Raw genomic sequence first — 15,814 nt, forward strand, 5'->3', positions numbered from 1 at the left:
CCTCTATGAAGCTGACAGCCGTTATCTAACTTTTGCTCTTGGGAAAACCCCTTTAATAACAGTGAATTAGAAAATGTGTTATTTTGTTACCTTGAGTACATGGAAGAAACTTGTCTTTGTGGGAATACCCCTTTAATGTTACTGGGTAAAGGACCTTAGATGACATCATCCTGTCACATGACATAAAGTTCTGAATAATGAAGAGGCATAAGGCATGGGGCGGAGTAGATGGGAGGGGCCGCCAAGCAGAACATACCTGGCATTAGAGAGGGCAAGATAACAAAGTTGATTTTATGGTGATGTGAGGGGAAACAATTTTTAGCTAAAGGAAGGGTGTAATTTAGTTCACAGGTCTCGATGGGAACCTGTCACCGGCTGTACTCGTGAAAAATGTGGTGACAGGTTCACTTTAATTACCATCTTTATATAGCGCCAACATATTCTGTAGCTTTTCACAAATCATGGGGGACGTATACAAATAAGATAAGACATTACAGAGTACAAACAGTCATATGGAACAATAGGAGCGGGGGCCCTGCTCACAAGAGCTTACAGTCTATGAGGATGAGGGGGTGACACAAGAGCTTCTAGTCTATGAGGATGAAGGGGGTGACCCAAGAGCTTACAGTCTATGAGGATGAAGGGGTGTCACAAGAGCTTACAGTCTATGAGGATGAGGGGGTGACACAAGAGCTTACAGTCTATGTGGATGAGGGGGTGACACAAGAGCTTACAGTCTATGAGGATGAGGGGTGACACAAGAGCTTACAGTCTATGAGGATGAAGGGGTGTCACAAGAGCTTACAGTCTATGTGGATGAGGGGGTGACACAAGAGCTTACAGTCTATGAGGATGAGGGGATGACACAAGAGCTTACAGTCTATGTGGATGAGGGGGTGACACAAGAGCTTACAGTCTATGAGGATGAGGGGTGACACAAGAGCTTACAGTCTATGAGGATGAGGGGGTGACACAAGAGCTTACAGTCTGAGGGTGAAATCTTCTATAGTACACTTACTATAAAGTTTTTCATTTTTGAGCATTTTAGAGTTAAAGGGGTTGTCCACGCTTTTGCTGCTTGAAGGCAGATAATATTGTATAATAAAACAATGCCTTATACCCACCTGGTCAGCCACCAGATGCACCATGTCTAGTGGTCCCTACTGGTCCCAACTACATGTTCTGCGGTGATCCTGTGTTGCACATGTGTACACAGCGGCCAGTCACTGGACACCAATACTTGGCTGCAGCAATTACATTAGCATGTACAGAGTGTCATCACTGCAGCCACTACAGGTGGGATCCACAAAGTCCTGTCTCTATATAACCTCCAGTGATGACCTGCCATAGTGTCTGCTGCAGAGGTCACATGTCTATACTGTAATGTCAATGCTGGAGGCCAAGAAATAGAAACCCTCGGGAGTTGTGCAGCCAGGGGAGTTAAAAAACACCTTCATCATTAGGAAATATGGAACTAATGTAGAAACAAAGTAAATGGAAACAGAAGCTGCATCTGTATAATGAAAATACACAATATACAATGTTACTAATCACATTAAAGAGCAAACACAACAAACATGGGATAATACAGCACAGATAGCAGAGCCACAGATAAGAATACTAGAAAGCACATTTATTAAAGGAAACCTACCACTGCTGATGGTAGGTATTAGATGTAAACACCGGGCACCAGTTCAGGGTGAGCTGGTGCCGGAGCTTACCTTAGCGAGTGTTTTAAACCGCTATATCGCGGTTTAAACACATTTTGATTTACAGCCCCGAGTTAGCTTCGGCACTGCGCGCGGCCGTGCCTCCATAGGAAGTGCTGGAGGCGTCACGCACGCATGGCCGCGCGCCGAAGCTAACTCGGGGCTGTAAATCAAAATGTGTTTAAACCGCGATATAGCGGTTTAAAACACTCGCTAAGGTAAGCTCCGGCACCAGCTCACCCTGAACTGGTGCCCGGTGTTTACATCTAATACCTACCATCAGCAGTGGTAGGTTTCCTTTAATATAAGAAACAGTGATAAATAAAAGCTTCATACATGTCTATGGCACCACTATGGCACAGTGATGTCACAGTACAGGAATAATACACAGTGATGTCACAGTACAGGGATAATACACACAGTGATGTCACAGTACAGGAATAATACACAGTGATGTCACAGTACAGGGATAATACACACAGTGATGTCACAGTACAGGAATAATACACAGTGATGTCACAGTACAGGGATAATACACACAGTGATGTCACAGTACAGGAATAATACACAGTGATGTCACAGTACAGGGATAATACATACAGTGATGTCACAGTATAGAGATAATACACACTGTGATGTCACAGTACAGAGATAATACACACAGTGATATCACAGTACAGGGATAATATACACAGTGATATCACAGTACAGGGATAATATACACAGTGATATCACAGTACAGGGATAATATACACAGTGATGTCACAGTACAGGGATAATACACACAGTGATGTCACAGTACAGGGATAATACATACAGTGATGTCACAGTATAGAGATAATACACACTGTTATGTCACAGTACAGAGATAATACACACAGTGATATCACAGTACAGGGATAATACACACAGTGATGTCACAGTACAGAAATAACGCACACAGTGATGTCACAGTACAGGGATAATACACACAGTGATGTCTCACTACAGGGATAATACACACAGTGATGTCACACTACAGGGATAATACACACAGTGATGTCACACTACAGGGATAATACACACAGTGATGTCACACTACAGGGATAATACACACAGTGATGTCACAGTAGAGGGATAATACAAGCAGTTATATCACAGTACAGGGATAATACACACAGTGATGTCACAGTACAGGGATAATACACACAGTGATGTCACAGTACAGGGATAATACACACAGTGATGTCACAGTACAGGGATAATACACACAGTGATGTCACAGTACAGGGATAATACACACAGTGGTGTCACAGTACAGGGATAATACACACAGTGGTGTCACAGTACAGGGATAATACACACAGTGGTGTCACAGTACAGGGATAATACACACAGTGATGTCACAGTACAGAGATAATACACACAGTGATGTCACAGTACAGAGATAATACACACAGTGATGTCACAGTAGAGGGATAATACAAGCAGTTATATCACAGTACAGGGATAATACACACAGTGATGTCACAGTACATAGATAATACAAGCAGTGATATCACAGTACAGGGATAATACACACAGCGATGTCACAGTACAGGGATAATACACACAGTGATATCACAGTACAGGGATAATACACACAGTGATGTCACAACCACAGGGATAATACACACAGTGATGTCACAACCACAGGGATAATACACACAGTGATGTCACAGTACAGGGATAATACACACAGTGATGTCACAGTACAGGGATAATACACACAGTGGTGTCACAGTACAGGGATAATACACACAGTGGTGTCACAGTACAGGGATAATACACACAGTGATGTCACAGTACAGAGATAATATACACAGTGATGTCACAGTACAGGGGTAATACACACAGGGATGTCACAGTACAGGGATAATACACACAGTGATGTCACAGTACAGAGGTAATACACATAGTGATGTTACAGTACAGAGATAATACACACAGTGATGTCACAGTACAGAGATAATGAAGGATACTGCATAGAATCGTCTCAGTTCCTTCTGCTCTATAACATGCTGCCAGTAGATAGGCCTGCGCCTCTAATAACAGCTACTAGATGTCTGTGCTGTATGTGAGAAATATAACAGAGTAGTGATACAAGTGCACCCCTGACTGTGGCAACTGCACAAGCATCTAGTGTCCGGGGTCAGTCCTATCCCATATATTGGTGGTGGTGGTGGGGGCGTCACACCTCACCAGTTACACCTCTAGTGCTTCCCTCTAGACCAGGAGTAGGGAACCTATGGCTCGGGAGACAGATGTGGCATCACTAATAAATAGTGATGACTGCTGTGTGTCTGATCGCTGGACACATGCAGCGATGTTACCTCTGCCTACCTCCTTTGTACGACCCAGGTGCCATCACCACCATCATTTACGCCTGGGTCAAAGGGAAGTGCAAGGGAGCGATGAGGAGCTGGCTGCAGGGAGCGCTGATAAGTGAATATATACATTTTTTTCTGTGGCTACCTATCTACTTGGGGGCATGTGCTGTGGCTACCTATCTACTGGGAGTACGTGCTGTGGCTACCTATCTACTGGGAGTACGTGCTGTGGCTACCTATCTACTGGGAGTACGTGCTGTGGCTACCTATCTACTGGGAGTACGTGCTGTGGCTACCTATCTACTGGGAGTACGTGCTGTGGCTACCTATCTACTGGGAGTACGTGCTGTGGCTACCTATCTACTGGGAGTACGTGCTGTGGCTACCTATATACTGGGGGCATGTGCTGTGGCTACCTATCTGCTTGGGGACATGTGCTGTGGCTACCTATATACTGGGGGACATGTGCTGTGGCTACCTATATACTGGGGGACATGTGCTGTGGCCACCTATTTACTGGGGGACATGTGCTGTGGCTACCTGGTATCTGGTAGCCGCCAGTCTTTATAGAAACCCAGGAAGTGGGCAGGGCACACTGTCCACTTAAATCCACGAGTGCCAGCGCACGTGCTGGCCAGCCGGGACGGGAGCCGGAAAGGGGCGCTGCCACGGAGAGGGGCATGGCTGTGCCTGCTATCCGAGACCGAGATTGCAGGGGCACCCGTGACACAGATCTACTGGGGAGCATGTGCATATGGTAAAGCTTTTACGGAACACCATTTTAAAATATGTGGCGTTAATGGCTCTCTCAGCCAAAAAGGTTCCTGACCCCTGCTCTAGACAATGTGGCAGGGGCCTCCCAGCACAGAGCGGTCATGTGTGTGCGGTGACGTATGTGTGTGTGCGGTGACGTATGTGTATGAGGACATGTGTGTGATGTCATATGTGTGTGTGTGCGGTGACGTATGTGTGTGTGCGGTGACGTATGTGTATGAGGACATGTGTGTGATGTCATATGTGTGTGTGTGCGGTGACGTATGTGTGTGCTATGCCATATGTGTGCGGTGTCATGTGTGTGTGTGGTGCCGTGTGTGTGCATGATATCATGCGTGTGCGCTGTGTCATGTGTGTGCGCTGTCATATGTGTGTGGTGACGTGTGTGATGTCATATTTATGTGTGTGCGGTGTCATGTGTGTATAAGGCTGAGGATAGTCAGGACTGAGCAGCATGAGGCAGCATGCTATGGGGCTAGCAGGAAAAAGCAGCTCAAATATCCAGCAGGACCCCCCTGGGCTCCCCCTTGCCTCCCAGCCTGCACCCCCTTCTATTCCCCCCTTTCCTCCTCTCAGCCAATCGCCGACCACATCTCATCCATGCAAATAGCAGCACAATGGAGCAAAGCAATAACCGCGCCGCAACCAGCCTTGAAACGACCACCACTTGTTTGACAAGCCATCCGCCAATCAGCGGTGAGCTTTTCGCCAGCCTGCCACCGGGGCGACCAATAGGCGCGGGGAGGAGGCGTTCCCCGGCCAGGTTAGGGTGTCCTTGCAGGGTGTCTTGTGCTAAACTTCACCAAATAATAGCTGTTTGTATTTTGGCTGCAGCAGTGGCCATTTTAGGTAAGTTCTCCTCTTAACTTTTTAATTTGCAGCCTCCTGGCTAGTTTGTGGCTGGCGCTGGGTGTGTGGCGGCCATCCATCCCCTTCCTGGGCATCTCTTATGAATGAAACTGTGATTTTTCCGTAGTGTTGCCTTGGCTTTTTGTGTGTGTGCCTCAGCGAGGAGGAAGAGGGGGGTGTCTGTAAACGTGTCCCAGCGGCGGGTGTATAGCAGGCATCGGCCTCTCGTTTTTTAACCCCTCCTCCGCCGCCTCTCTTCCTCTTCGCAGGTATTTTGGGTTTTTTAACGTCCCCCCCCCCTTTGCCCCTGTGGTTCTGCCCACTGCACTAAAGCGTGTGCTGTGGGCAGTACCAAGTAGGGGAGGAGTGGGGAAACTGGAAGAATTGCTGTAATGTGGATTGGTGCTGGGGCCACACATCCCTGCATGGTGTGGGGGCTGTGAGGAGATGGCTATCCCTATGTGCAGGTACCTGTCAGGGCCTACAGCCCTCGCCTCACCTGCTCCTTCCCTCATGTGACGTGAAACAGCTGCATTCCCACGGAATGCCCTCGGAATAACACATCCAGGGATCCTGGCCCTGTTCACACGCTGCAGATTTGCTTCTGTGCTATAGAGTGTATGAGGATTAGCCGTGGTCCTATGTCTCGTCTCCTGTTTATTTTTCTTCTTTGTGGGGGAAAAAAGTCTCATGTACGCGTCACACGTGCAACTTTAACATTTTTTTTCGCCCCATCTGGATGCATAAAATAATGACCTCTGTATTTGATGACGACCGCCGTGATGTCACATATGTTAAGGAGATGACTTTAGAGCCTGAAGTTATGACATATAAGCGAGCGCTGGGTATTTTTCTCTGGCCTATGAATGAATGGTAGCCCTTTAAATTTTTGTTAAAGGGGCATGTGGCCTGGTACAGATCTTGTAACGATGAAGCGGATATGGCCGTAGTTGCTTGTTGAGTATCTTCAGAAATTAGTCTTCCTATTACGTGAATAGTGATGGACGATGTGCTGCTCTGGGGAATGGGGTGAACCTAAATATTCTGCTGTAGATGCCACCCCCCTCCTGTGCCCCAACTAGCATTAATATATCAGGTAAGACTTCTTGTTAGATGGGTTCTGCATGCAGTGTTCCAAATCCATCGCACACGGTGTAAAGAGACACTTTGTTTTTAAGTGTCCGGTTCTACTTTGTATCTGGTGATGCACCCCTTGTGCTGTCACCCCCCATCTTACATCAGGTACTGCTGCCTGAGGCGAGAGACTCAACTTGCCTCATGGATGGTGCATTCCTGGTCTGGGGATGTGAACCTCTGTGCCTACAGTATTTGTCATGCTTGAAAGTTATGAAGCGTTGCCTCTAGACACCCTGGTGGTTTACATCAGGGGGAACCAGTGCCCCTCAGGATACATAAAACGGCCTTTACGTCTGCACCTATAGACTCTAGTCTTTATACCTATTCCCAAATTACACAGCCTTCCTGCGCAGTATGCTGTTCTTGGGTCACAAATTACAGATCCCTGCTTCATGCGTGCTGCATGTTTGCAAAACTGTTTTTTTTGTTTTTTTTCGCTAATACAAACCCCCCCCCCCCCCAGAAGACTCTTATGTCACTAGCTCGTCCCAATCTCTTTAAGGGCCACATGATATTTTTACCCATAATTTGATCCAGAAAATACAGACACCTGTCTGACATTCATATTTTTCACATCCCCATTGACTTGTATAGAAAGGCCTGGTCCACAAACCCGGACAGGAATAGGACATGTTCTGAGTTTTCTACATGTGTTTTAAGCCTTAAAGGGAACCTGACAGCAGTAATTGACCCAATAAGCCACTACCATTATGTTGTCAAGCTTCTCAACACCTTTTAGATCTCGTTTCTTTCACAGTCTGATGTGGGGACATCGTCCAAAAAAAAACCCCAACTTTGATGTGAGATGTGAACTGGTTGTATAAAGTCAAAACTGAAGTCAAGCTCTCCCTTTCGGGAACCGCCCCTTTTCTTGTATTTCATGCCTTTGTGTCTAGGATCATCATCAGCTGTCCTGCAACCTGGGGCTTTATGTCAACCATAGCAGAATCTCAACTTCGAAGCGAGATGTATACATCGATTGTGTAAAGTCACAGTTCAGCGCTGAAGTCAAGCTCTCCCAACTCAGAACGCCCCGTGACTTTACACAATCGATTTACATTTTGCTTCAAAGTTGATTGTATACAGCCATGGGGCGTTCTGAGTTGGGAGAGCGTGACTTCCGCGCTGAACTGTGACTTTATACATCTCGCTTCGAAGTTGAGTTTCTGAATAATTCTACCACCTGGGGCCATGAAGTAGACATGATCTGATAGGTGTTTAGCTTATTGCTAATGGTTTATTAGATACATGTTTGCTGACTGGTTGTTTATCTTAAAGGGAGGGGGGACAGTTTTGTCAGTCCTATAGATAAGAGAGCAGGACTACTGTGACCCTTAATACCAGTTCACACCTTTCATAAGTTTTTGTGAGCGGAGACAGACCAGAAGCAGATCCTCTCATCATCCCTTTTTTTTTTTCAGTCGAATTTCTGCTTCTGGTTTTGCATCATAATAGCTGTAGTGTGAACTGGCCCCTATTCTGTCCCTCTGTGCCATATGATATGTTATCAGTTTCTATCTCTTGTGTTTGGTTTTACGTGTAGTATTGTTACTGGCTAATACTATATTACTCCTGTACCATAAGTAATGGCAGACTGTGTATACCCACATCACCAGCGATTACGCGCTATATGATTTGTACATTTGACCCCTGACCCCCGCCAGTACACTTGGACATTACAGGTCGTGTCTCTTGACTTGTACAATATTATTGGTTATTAGTTTTACATCCTCCTCTGCCATAGACGTGGGGTGTCCTAGGTTTCCGTTTTAGGCCTTGTCCTTCTTTCCCTCTATGAAGTCCTATAACTTTTGTATACATTCGCTTTTTGAGCGACTTGAGTAACTGAGTGATCGTTAACCCCTTCCCGTCGATGGACTTTTTTCTTTTCTATTTTTTGCTCCCCACCTTCAAAGATCCATACCTATTTTATTATTCGTGTGAGGGTTTTTATTTCCCCCCCATGCCGTGTACTGTGAAGCTGGCAAAAAAAAAAAATTCCTGATGCAGTGAAATTGGGCTTTATATTTACACTTTCTCTGTGCGCACCAAATGATATCTCCCCTTTATTCTTGGGGTCAGTACATTCACAGGGATAACGCGTTTCTATAGGTTTTATAAGGTTTTTATTAATTTTCATAAATAACCTTGTGTACTAAAAATAAAAACTTTTTTGTATTTCAGCGTACGGGTCTCTAGTAAGGAGGAGCTAACTTTTTAATTTCTATTTTTTGGTGGGACTGTCCCACCTTTTGACTGCTGTAAATTGCAAAATAGTTATGAAATTTTGGCACTGTTTTCCATTATGTTCACCACCAGGAATATTGTTTATTTATGATTGTTTATTTTTACATGTGTTCTAGGGAAGGGGGGGGGGGGTTGAACTTTTATTTATTTTTTTTATTTAAACTTTTTTTCCACAATATTGCTGCAATTAGATTTTGATGGCAGCACTTCAGTTCTGTAAAACACCCGAGATTGTTGCCAGCATTGGTGTTGGCTGCCTAATGCAGCTAATTCCCCCTGTGTATGGAGCAGATTAGCCCATGGCTCTGTGTATCCTTAACAGACATGTGATGCACGGAGGCATCACATGTCATTATTGGGAAATCTATCAAAATCCATCCTGATAAACCAGGGACATTACTCATAGATCCAGGCACCGTGGCTGTGGTAATCTTCTTATATTTCTTATCCATGGCCTCCTTCCTTCTAAAATCAACCTTTAATATTATGCTAATTTCCAAGAACGGCTCCAGGGAGTGTTAGCAGAGCCCCTGTGTGCTGTAGCTTCACGGGCTGTTACACTGCACAGGAACACTTCCCCCTGTGTGAGATAATATCAGACAAATGGAGGGAACGCTGATGGAGTAGGGAAGACAATGTTACATACTGTGAAGCTGCAGCATGGAGGGGCTCTGGTAAGACCTTTCAGGCTCATTGGCCTAATTCTGGAAGCTGCATGCATAGGAGGACGCACAAAGACCATTGTAAGGATTTAAATTCTATACAGCGAGTGATCTTCATTGTGAATATCTGTGAGTTTGTCGTGTTCTTTGTTGTGAAATCTAAGGCTACATTCACACTAACGTATGCAGGACGTATATACAGCCGACGTATATACAGCCGATATACGTCCTCCATAGACGTCAATGGGCGCACGGCGCCCTACGGGAGCAGTACGGTGCGGCACCGTACTGCTCTGTACCCGGAAAAAAATAGGACCTGTCCTATCTTTTGCCGTAATACGGCGCCGTGCGCCATTACTTCTTATGGAGAGGGGCGGGGGTGAGCTGCACTCACCTCCTCCTCCTCTCCCCGTGCACTGCCGTTGCCCGCTACGGTACGGTACGGGCGGGCAACGGCAGTGTGAATGTAGCCTTAGTTTGTATTGTACAGATACATTTCCTTGAACCAGTTCTTGATATGCGAACTCTGCCTGAGGATTTTGTGATTATTTAGGCCTCAGTCAGGCGGCCATAATGTAGATATATGTTTTGGTCTGTATTTTGTCCGCTAATCCCATCCTAAGCAGCGCTATAATGGCTCCAATTTTTATGGCGTTTATCCCTATGGAGCCACATTCTATTTGTAGATATATAGGGGGAGATTTATCAGAAGTTTCTGAGGTAAAACTGTTCTAGTTGTTCATGGCAACCAATCAGAGCTCAGCTTTCATTTTCCCAGAGCTGTTTATAAAATTATAGCTGAGCTATGATTGGTTTACATGCACTAATAGAACCATTTTACCTCAGAAACTTCTGATTTACCTCAGAAACGAATGAGGAGCCCCAGCATGGCGTCCGTCATCAGTATTTCAGTGCCTGTACCTTAAACAATGTCCTGTGTCATACATATCCTAGAACTATATACTGGGTGTGAGCTCGCCCATCTTCCCCTCTCTGTCAGTCAGAACTGTCGCCAGGTCCTCGCAAGACGATGAAATGTTGATGATGTTCTGGCTTTTCGATGGATATTTCCGTACAATCCCTGCACTTTCTGTGGTTTTCAAATGCAAATTCAGTCGCAGAGGTCAAAGGGGTTTCCTGCGATTAAAATATTCATGACCTCTCCTACCCCCACCATGAGCACTGCTTACGCCACCCCGTCTGGTGGTGAATTGGGGCTGAGCTGCAATACCATGTGCAGCCACTGTTTCTTGTATGGTGATGTGGTAGCTGATTAACGAGTTTGATGTAATTATATTTTGGATAAACAATACATTAAAGGGGATTTCCATATTCATTGGGTAAAACCTTTTTATATTTTTCTGGTGAGAGCTGTGGATGAATTTTCTCGCTAAAACCACTGAAAAGAATTTTAATAAAGAAATTTCAAAAGAAAAAAAAAAAACACTGAAAAATCATCACACAAGGAAAACCTTCAATAGTTTTTACGCTGTTTCCCTAACCGGTCATGAATATACATTGTTACAGTGCAGACCTACCTACCGCTTACAGGTTGGTATGGTGGCACGTGGTCTGCATGTGGTCAAAATAAGTGCATGCTGCAATTTTTCTTCTCACTGTCTGCACTCCCGTGAAAAAAGTGAACATAACTATAAGTATCAATGGGTCAGTATGTCATCCTCAAAACCGGATAGCATACGGGCATCATTTAGGTATGTAGCACAACGGCCGTGTGTGGTATTGCAGCTCCGACCCATGCACTTGGGTGAGTCTAATGAATTTCAATACTTTTGTTTTTTATTTGTTTTCAATCAATATTTTTGAATTTTTGTCACTTTAACTTTATTCTGCAGCTCAATATGTTTATTGCCAGATTTCTATAGTTTTATTAATGGCAAAATAATATTTACAATTATTTTAATTTCCCTCCCATGCTGTAGCTTCACCTGCTGTTCCACTGTCTCAACCTCCACCCAACTTTTTCCCCTCCCTCTGCCTGATATTTCAGCTCACAATTGGAGGAGGGAAGTGCTCCTGCACACTTTAACAGCCCGTGAAGCTACAGCACTGTGGAGCTGTGGTAATGCCCCAGGCTCATTAGCATAATTATAAAAGTTGATTTTAGAAGGAAGGAGGCCATGGATAACAAATATAAGATGATTAGCACCGTCCCGGTGCCTGGATCTATGAGTAATGCCCATGGTTTCTTTCCATGTGTGTTTTTTTTTTGTTCTTGCAATTTTCTAATTGCTCAAATGATAAATTACAGTACTTTTTCTGCTGTATATTTTACCTTAAGTATTTTAAATTCCAGATTCCAGAACCTTGCATATTTATTGATAAATCATGATGGGCGCTCCTCTTGCTGTGGGTGGCTTGTATCCCTAGTGGGATGCTGTTGGCATTCGATGCTGGTCCGATGTGTTGTCCATGCTTTGAGTTGCTCACATACTGACATATACAGCTTTTCGGAGTACTGAGCTGAATCCATTCTGTTACGTATATATTAGCAAGTAACACTGGGCGCTTGTTAGCGATTGCATGCGTTTCAGTGGAAATGTATATACGCCAAAAGGCAGAGACCTGCCCCCAGCCTCTGCCGTTCTAAACGTGTCAACACACCAACTATCCCAATGTTGCAGGAAAATATCCTTCATAAACGTAACGGATAACCTTTGTCACATTTTCTAAAAAAACAAAAACAAAAAAACAAAACAAAGAAAAATCCATAAGTCTGTGATATTTGTAGTTCTAATAGCATAGTTATATTTTTATTGTATAATAATAATATTTTTATTACATTGTTATGTTTACTGCGTTTATTAATTTAGCGGTTAAGTATAGTCTCAAATGAGGTGTGAATTGCAGAGCCGTAACTGTTTTGGGGGTACAGTGGCAGCACAGCGAGGTCTTGGAAGGGTTTAGGGACTCAGTGGTAACTGTGGTGGGTTCACTGGCAGCAGGGTGAGAAATTTCGGATCTGCTGTAATATAATGTGTGGGGGTGTAAGGAGCACACACCTGAGATGCTGTGCCCCCCAGTAGTCACTGGAATGGACCTTTGTCCAGCATCTGCTACCCACAGGGTAACTGTGGGACCCAGTTCTAGTGTTACCAGCTGTCTGGGTGCAATAAATGTTGTGCATGTGGGGGCTCAGTCTTTACTTTGCAACTACCTGGCTTCTAATGGAGGTAAGATGGCAGCTGTTCGCACCGCACTCTCAGCAGGAGAGTGGCCCCACCTCCGGATGCCGATGCTGTCAGGTAATGGAGCCAGAGCAGCAAGGGGACAGCGTCGGCATCTGGAGGCGGGGCAACTCAACTGCTGAGAGTGTGATGTGAAGGGCTGTACTGCGCTGTACTTTTAGCAAGAGTTGTCCCTCCTATCAGCAGAAACGTCTGGCCATGTCACCTCTGACATGTCCTAGGTCCTAGCCATCACTGCTCTATCATACAACCCCCCCCATCACTCATTTCTGTAAATGTTATATTTATACCCATGTCCTTATTAAACTGTTTACAAATGTTTTTTTTTCTCTGAGATAATGAAATCAATCTTCATTTCTCAGCTTATTATAAATTAGCTTGGCTCAGTTTTTTTTTTTATTCTAGACAAAATAGGAGATTATTATAGAATAATGAAGAGGCACTTGTGTGTTCCTTGTGTACACATTGGGTTTGCTTTAATTGGTTTTTCTGCTATTCTGTTTTTTTTTTTTTTTTGTTACTTTATGATATGATTTCAAGTGGTTCCAAAACCCAATCACACTGAAATTGCCCTAGTTTTAACTGCATATTTCCATTGCATTTGTTTGGGGGGGGGAGGGTAATGTTTTTCCTTGAGCGGACCTCTAAGTTAAGGTATGGGAGGTCTTATACTTATAAGCCAAGTATTATATCCAAGATTAAAGTGACTTATACATATAGTTTCCTATGTTTTACATTTTTCTCCTGTCCCCTGCCGCCTGCTTGTGATTGGGTTTTTCTCTGTCAGCTCTTACAAGCAGGAGGCAGGGGAGCAGTGCTATGTGTAAGACAGGCTGAAGACTCCTATAGAAAGTTAATATAAGACTAGAAGGTTTATTCTAGCAGCTCACCTTTGGTATCATTGCCCTCCTACTTCCTTGGATTGTATCTTTAAAAGTGCTGTATGTATGGAAGTACTGGAGGAGGAACAGGGAGGGGTCTGATTGCTGCCAGGAGGGGTCTGATGGTGAGGTTATACTTTAGTGCACTGGAAGAAGGTCATAGTAGAGAAATATCTGGACTTGAGTTCAAATTAGGAACCATTAGACACGGCTGACCCATAGAAAACAGTTGTGGGACTGTAACTGAACTCAGATAAAACTATGGGGAGGGGGGGATTTATTTGGAGTGTCCAATAGCCGAACAGTTTTACTTGCCCATAGAAACCAATCAGAGCTCAGCTTTCCTTTTTTCTCACACCTGTCTATAAAATGAAAGCTGAGCTCTGATTGGTTGCCATGAACAACTAGAACGGTTCTGCTCTCAGACAATTCAGAAAAATCTTCCCCCTATATAGTTCTAGAATGTCGCTTGTGAGTTAACAAAAAAAAAAGTTCTATTTTAAGAGGTTCGTTAATTTGTTTCCAGTCTTGCCGCAAATAAAATAATCTGGCCAGTCCCTTTTAATATTAATAATCCACAAACTTTACATAACTCCCCCAGCACTTATAGGTGTTTACTAAGATGTTCGTCAAAGTGACCTCTGAAACCTTTTCCGACAATAGCCGTGCGAGTATTTCAGCGCTTTCTCGCTGCCGCTCTCCTCCGCCCCCTGCCGTTCCCCCTGTGACACGATGTCCGGTCATCCCTATCGATGACATAGATGTGACCACTGCCGGCTTCTGTGGTCATGGTGTGACATCTGTAGTGACTGCCCGTCATGTTATCTCCGGCTTCAAATCCTGCTGCGTATAAGCGGCCCTCACCCTCGGGGCTTATTCACACATCCCATTACATTAAGAAGGACTGTGCGCAAAGTCTCTGATTTTCATGTACCCCATGACTTGCATCTATGTTTGAAAAACAATAAAATTGTAAAATTGTATCTGCATAAAGTTTCTCTCTGGTACCACAGCTAAGTCTGAATAGAGATGGATCGGGTATTTGTGCGTTGCCTTTAACTTGCATCCACGTTCTTTACTACTCTCAGTGATGGACCTAATTGAATTATAAAAACACAAATATCATATATACCCGAGTATAAGCTGAGGCACCTAATTGTACCCCAAAAAACTGGGAAGCCTTGACTCGTGTATAAGCCTGGGGTGGGAAATACAGTCGCTTTTTAATCAAATGTCCAGCAGCCGCCTCCCCCATAAATGAATAGTCTAGCAGCAGCTCCCCTAAATAATCAGTTTATTATTATTATAATTTACTTTCGTATAAGCACAAATATTGTGCTGAAAAACTCTGCTTTTACCTGAGTTAATATGGTACATATTTTGTTGAAGCAAATCTACCATGAAAATCCATCCTGATAAACCAGGGACATTACTCATAGATCCAGGCACCGTGACTGTGGTAATAATCTTATATGTGTTATCCATGGCCTCATTCCTTCTATAATCAGCGCTGATAATTATACTTATGAGCCAGAAGGGCTCTGGGGGTGTTATAGGAGCCCCTCTGTGTCGTAGCTTCACAGGCTGTTACACTGTGAAGAAGCACATCTCTCCCTCCCCCTGCTGTAATGTCACACAGTGGGAGTGCTATGCACAGTGTAAGGCCACGTGACTGTAGGGGTGGAGTTATGTCCGGCTGCAAGCTTGAGGCCGTACATACGTCCCCCATAGACAGCAATGGCCACATGTAGCGATACGCTGCCGGACACGTGCAGCACTGTACTGCTCCGTATACGGGAAAAAGATAGGGCATGTCCTATGTTTCCCCCTGTGCACGGCCATACAACCGTGCATCTCTATGTACAGGGGAGGGGTCACCCCTCCTCCTCTCCAGCGTGCTGGACGTGGGCATATGTTCGTGTGAGCCAGTATAAAAACACGGAGGGGCGCTGGTAACGCATTAGCATAGTTATAAAGTTGATTTTATGTTACTGGGGTGAA

General features: G+C 44.5%; 1 protein-coding gene across 4 annotated transcripts in view; it reads left to right on the forward strand.

Moving 5' to 3' along the window:
• The first annotated feature begins 5,565 nt into the window (after nt 1-5,565).
• Nucleotides 5,566-15,814, forward strand: part of CHD6 (chromodomain helicase DNA binding protein 6) — a 67,772-nt gene continuing 57,523 nt past the window's right edge. For all 4 annotated transcript variants that reach the window (XM_072112217.1, XM_072112218.1, XM_072112220.1 and 1 more), the window contains exon 1: nt 5,566-5,680. The gene's annotated coding sequence lies outside the window, so the exon portion shown is untranslated. The remainder of the gene's footprint in view (nt 5,681-15,814) is intronic.

This window comes from Engystomops pustulosus, chromosome 6 (genome assembly GCF_040894005.1).
Source record: "Engystomops pustulosus chromosome 6, aEngPut4.maternal, whole genome shotgun sequence".
Classification (NCBI taxonomy): domain Eukaryota; kingdom Metazoa; phylum Chordata; class Amphibia; order Anura; family Leptodactylidae; genus Engystomops; species Engystomops pustulosus.